This window comes from Canis lupus, chromosome 4 (genome assembly GCF_003254725.2).
Source record: "Canis lupus dingo isolate Sandy chromosome 4, ASM325472v2, whole genome shotgun sequence".
Classification (NCBI taxonomy): Eukaryota; Metazoa; Chordata; class Mammalia; order Carnivora; family Canidae; genus Canis; species Canis lupus.
Genome location: NC_064246.1, coordinates 1,203,441 through 1,209,440, shown reverse-complemented (window position 1 = coordinate 1,209,440; position 6,000 = coordinate 1,203,441).

Here is a 6,000-nt window from a genome sequence, read left to right as displayed (position 1 = left end):
TGACATTAGATTTTAAAAATGATAAAATGTGACAACTCTTGAAATCAGATTCTTACCATCACCCCATTGTTGTTGCTACAGTTTTTATTGTTGTTTTTGTTATTATTGTCAGCTTCTTCAGTGAATTTACTAAGTCTTTTACTGCCTATGTATTGGATTCACTCACTTGCATTCATGTGACATATTTTATTTTATTTTTATTTTTTGGGAGGTGATAATAAAATTATTTTTTACTGGAGTTCAATTTGCCAACATATAGCATAACACCCAGTGCTCATCCCATCAAGTGCCCCCCTCAGTGCCCGTCACCCAGTCACCCCCACCCCCCACCCACAATGTATTTTATTTTTCTTATATTCTCTAAAATTGAATTATTTTATCTACAGCAGGGCTTGTTTACTTCTATGGGAATATCCAAGCCTGGTTTTTAAAAAATCCTTGAAACTAGTTTTGTGTTTCTTTCTACCAGGTGCACCAAAGTTGTCAGGGATATTAAACAATTTACACCCACTTTTGATTTTAGAGAATCCTGACACATGGTTAGCCTAAATTTATTCTAAATCTGTGTAAAATACAATTCCATTGTTCACAGGGTCCTCTTTTTTTTTTTTTTTTTTTTTAACACCCAATACCCAAGCAGCTTGCTAATTCTTTGGACTAAATAATGGCTTTGTTCTAGTGAGAATGCAGCACCCAGAGTGTCTCACATTAAAACAGCAGCCATAGGTAAATTCCAACCTAACAAGTACACAAAGCTTTGTCTTTTTCCTGACTTCTGGTCAGATTATCTCTACCTTTTCCTTAGTCCTCTATAATGACATGAGCACACCTATTTTTGCTCTGGCTTTCGATTTTACTCTCCATCTGTCACCTGGGAACTTCTTAACTTTATTTTTTTGTGGTTATAATTTACCCAGTTCTTCTAGGTATTTTAAGTTTAAGAGTTTTAGCTGGCTGCACCAATTTACATCCAATATTCATTTTCCCAACATAACTTTTAAGTTAATTATTGCCGCTATATGAGAAATGGATGAGAACGAGGTAAAAATGAAATTTGTACCTCTAGAAATATTACCTCTCAATATGAATGAATGATTAGTTTCTCAGTTACATCTTTCCATGCAATGTTACATTCAAGGCAATAAACATTATTTTCTAAGTCCTCTGGCACTTAATACAAAAAAAAAAAAAAAAAAAAAAAAAAAACCAGTAAAGGTATATGTTCCCAGGTTTTAGCCAAATTTCATAACAGCTAATTTAATCACATTTAACCTGTTCTTTTTATTTCCTGGATTTGAAATAATGCACTGCTTTGCTGGCAACATGACAGATGATGACCGGATGGACTAGAGAGGTATATCCATTATTAAATTAACTTCCCTCAGTAATCAACTTCTTAAAGCACTCCTGAGAGGATAAAAATTGTCAAAGTTAACGTGTATTCCAATAAAAAAATACAAATATAAGAGGCACTTTGTAAAAAAAAAAAAGTTGCTAAACCTTAGCCAATAGCAATTTAATAGGTTTGTTAGAGAGGGTGCTGTCCTCATGTTTCTGGGCTGCTGGTAGGCATCAAAGATACTATTTCTGAAAGCCTTTTTATCTTCTCTCCGTGTCTGCTATTTCAAAGAATCATGTGCTTCATTCTCCTGTCACTGCACTATCTTTTCCTAGCAGGGAATATCCTTCAGAGATAATATGAAGTCCACCTCCTTAAGGTAGTCATAAAATGCATGTTTTTTTCAGAGTAATTCAAATACATACAGGTGACAAGCTCTTCATAGGTTATCCAGAGAAGGGAGTTACAAGTAATTAATAGTGAAGAGGCATGGGCATTTAGCATAATAATCCCAGGCTAAAGGAAAACATCCAGTAAAGGAACTAAACACCTACCACTGAGATTTTTCACAGAGCCATGATTTTCTTTCTTTTTTTTTTTCTTTTTTTTAAGATTATTTTTTATTTATTTGACAAAGAGAGAGAGAGAGAGCACAGCAGGGGGAACAGCCAGCAGAGGAGAGGAAGAAGAGGCTTCCCACTGAGCAGAGAGCCCGATGTAGGACTCGATCCCAGGACCCAGGGATCATGACCTGAGCTGAAGGCAGACACTTAACCAACTGAACCACCTAGGCACCCCAGCCATGATTTCTATCAGCCCTTGTAAGGTTTAGGATTGAGAAAAATCATGCATAACAAAGAGGTAATATTATATCTCCCACTGATAAGCAAGCAAAATACACCAGATAAAATTAAAATTGAACCTTGGTTATCTTATTTTAGGTATGAGGGTTATGGGCTGATATTTAAATTCTGGGAAAAATATTAATTACCCAGGAATTATTAGTTCCTCCAAGAATAGTGAAGGTGAGAATGTTCTCCTGTTACTATAGTATTTAGTAGAATAGTAGTAGTAGTAAAAATACATTAATATGCTATACCTACTGGCAATATCCTGCCCAAATTGATGTTGCCAGTAATACTATGGACAGACAGAGAAAAAAAGAGCATTCCTCAATAGTTCAGTGGCTAAACCTATTGTTGCTTTTCCTAGTGGACCTACCACAGACTGAGTGTTTATATTCTCTGAGAATTCATATGTTAAATTCTAACTCCCAATGTAATGGTATTTGGAGGTGGAAACTTTGGGAAGTGATGAAGTCATGAATGTGAAACCCTCATGGTTGGTATTTGTGTTCTTATAAAAGATGCCCCTCAGGGGTGCCTGGGTGGTACAGTTGGTTAAAGAGTCCAATTCTTGTTCCCAGCTCAGGTCATGATCTCAGGGTCTTGGGATTGAACCCCCTTATTGGTTCTGCACTCAGCACAGAGTCTACTTGTGATTGTTTCTCCTTTCCTTCTGCCCCTCCCCATTCCTCTCTCTCTGTCAAATAAATAAATAAATCTTTAAAAAAAAAAAAAGATGCCCCACAGGCCTTTCCTACCCCCTCTACCATGTGAGGACACATGTAGTGACTTTAAATATCATAATGAAAATATCCTAATATTAAAGTGAGTGAAAAGTTCTGAAATTTGGCCAACATGTTACTGAGACAACTAGCACTCAACAAAATATAGAGTTCAATATGATACAGGTGGGGAGCAGTGATTAGAACAAATAAAACCTTTTCCCGTTCATGCTTCACTGTACAGAGATTCCTCAATAAGTGATTAAAAGTTAAACCTCTCCTCATGCTAGAGTGTGATAAAGGGACTGTTAGGAACCTTGTAAGTCCTTGTGTGACTCTAGGAAGAGACAGACTTCATATTTTGCTTTTAGTTGTTATCAAGAAAACAGAGAGTTTTATTTCATTTTATTACCTTCACTAGATATTACTACAAGCAAAATAAGCTTTGGTGTGCTATAAAGGTGTCATTTAATTTACTGATATTCTCTCCTACTTCATCAACCAAGAATATGTTTCATAATCATTTCTCTGTTTCCTTTCCAAAATACTTGATATGATTATACTACAATGAAGAAAAAGAAAGAAAGGAAAGGAAAAGGAAAAGGTAAAGAAATTCTTGCATGATTTATGGAATGAATCTTAGTATTTTATTTTCATTCCTTATTTTCACCTTGGATGTAAGTATTGATTTTAATGGATGTTTTGGCTTATGACTCATAGAAAGGTCTTAGCTAAAAGAACTATTTTACTATAAAGTATTCAAAAGCCAATTAAAAGCCAGAGTTGATCACTTATTTATTTGCTGAACAAACATTTATTCACAAACTCCTATGTATACTCTACTAGACCTTCATTCCCAGCGAATGAGAAGATGTGGTATAATAAATTGCCACAAACTTAGTAGCTTAAATAGCACAAATTAATCATTTTACAGTTCCTTGCATCGTGAAGGTGGGTGCCAGTTAGCTAGTTTCTCTGCTCAGGATCCCACCAGACTGAAAGCAACATGTCATTGGCAGCTCTGTTCTCCTCTAGGGCTCCAAGGTTATTGTCAGAATTCTATTCCTTAGATTGTATGACTGTCACTCTTTGCTCCTAGAAACACCTTTGGGGCTCAAGTCCGTGACCCCTCCTCTCACATGAGAGCTCATTTTTTCAAGGCACCACATGTGAATGCTTATGAAGGTCAGTTTACCCCAGAACAACACTAGGAACTGCTACTATCCCCACCTTGCTGATGAGGAAACTGAGATACAACACAGCTAAGTGACTGGTCTAAGGTCATGACCTGCCAGGTTTCAGAGTTGAGGTTTGTATACAGATTGTCTGAGAATCTGGTTCAAAAGCCTGTGATTTTAAAAAGAGCACTTTAACTAATTTGGGTTTCTTAAATTTTAGGGTAATGTTTAATGTCTTATAAGTTTTATAAAATTCAATAATGATGAATGTATTCATCACATTCCATATTTATTTCCTTCTTTAAAAATCTAGATCAAGGCCTTGGCCAGGTTTTTTTATTTATCAAAGCTATTAGTAACAATGGGAATTAGAAAATATGCTCCTATAATGTTATATCTCTTTTCAGTTTGTTAAATCTATTTTTCTGCAATACAGTCATTTTCATCTAATTCATCAGTCTTTCTATTTGAGTATCTGGGTATAATTTATAGCTATAGTTTCATTTTTAGAATAATTGCTAATTGGTTATAAGTAGACATTAAGACACATATTTATGCACTTTAATTTCTATTAATGTTATGATTATTTTAAAATATGATATAAAATTATATATGGCCAAATATAGTACCATTATAACCAAAAAGAGAATTTTATATAAAATGAGTAATATTTCAATACTAAATTCATATAAATCTAATCTAATTAACTTTAACCACATAAGGTACATTATTGAGGAAAAAAAATTTGGAAGAAAATACAAAAACACCATCAGAGATATTTAAAGTGATAACAATTATGTACTTTTTATTTTCTCCTTTTTTCCCTCCCCAAATCTATCTAATATTTTGAAATTCTTTTGACTTTTCAATGAATCTTTCATATAACGTGTGTACAGAAAAAAGAGATTCAGTTTTCCTTAGGTCATAGTAAATGTCAAGAAATATATGTACTCACTCTCTCATACAGGTGTCTGAAATACCTAGCTCTTTCTTAAAATGCCTACAAAAATGAGGAATAGTGTCATCAGACTTTCCTGTCTATGTTCCGTGAAATACGTGGTCTGGTTACAGCTGTTTTTAAAAGTAAAAAAAAAAGTGAGGGTTCTTGTTCTTAAAAATACAAAGCATTAGGTAAATAGTAGGTAAAGCCATCGTAAATATTTTACATAGATAAACATATATGTACATGGATATAATTTTATGAAGTATACACATCATTAAAGTCCTTGTCTTTTCTTTAGCTCCCTTTATTACTCCATTTTTGTATGTACAGGTGACTCCCCATCTGTGAAACTCATGTGCGTGTGTGTGTATTCTGAATCTGGGTATTTTTTCTTATGCAGCATTATTAATTTCTCTATGGATCACTGGTTTTTAAAATTAAATAGGTTATTTATATCTGTGCTAAGGTGAGAATAATGATCAGAAAATTTAGCGAAATAAGGTAAAGCAATTTTTAGTGAAATCACTATTGTTTTCTTTCTTTTTTTTTTTTTAAAGACAGAGTGGGGCACAGAGGGAGACAGAAGAGACGATCTTAAGCAGGCTCCACAGCTCAGTGCAGAGGAGACTGAGGTGGGGTTTTCTCACAAGCCTGAGAACACCACCTGAGCCTAATCAAGAGTCCATGATCAACTGACTGAGCCACCCACCGGCCCCTTATTTTTCCATTTATGTTTTTCACATCTAACGAGATAGTTAAGAATAAAATTTCTTTCACAATCAATATAATTTCCTCTTTCACTGGAAAGAACAAAAATACTTTGGATTTATCTGTTTTACAAGAAGAACACTTGGAATATAGTAACCAAATCTCCTGCCTTTAAACTAATACCATGTCAATGCGGTAACAAATGTTCTAAGAAAGCAAAGTAGCAATTGCCTATGTGGCCAAGACAGTGAAAAATTTTGCCGAT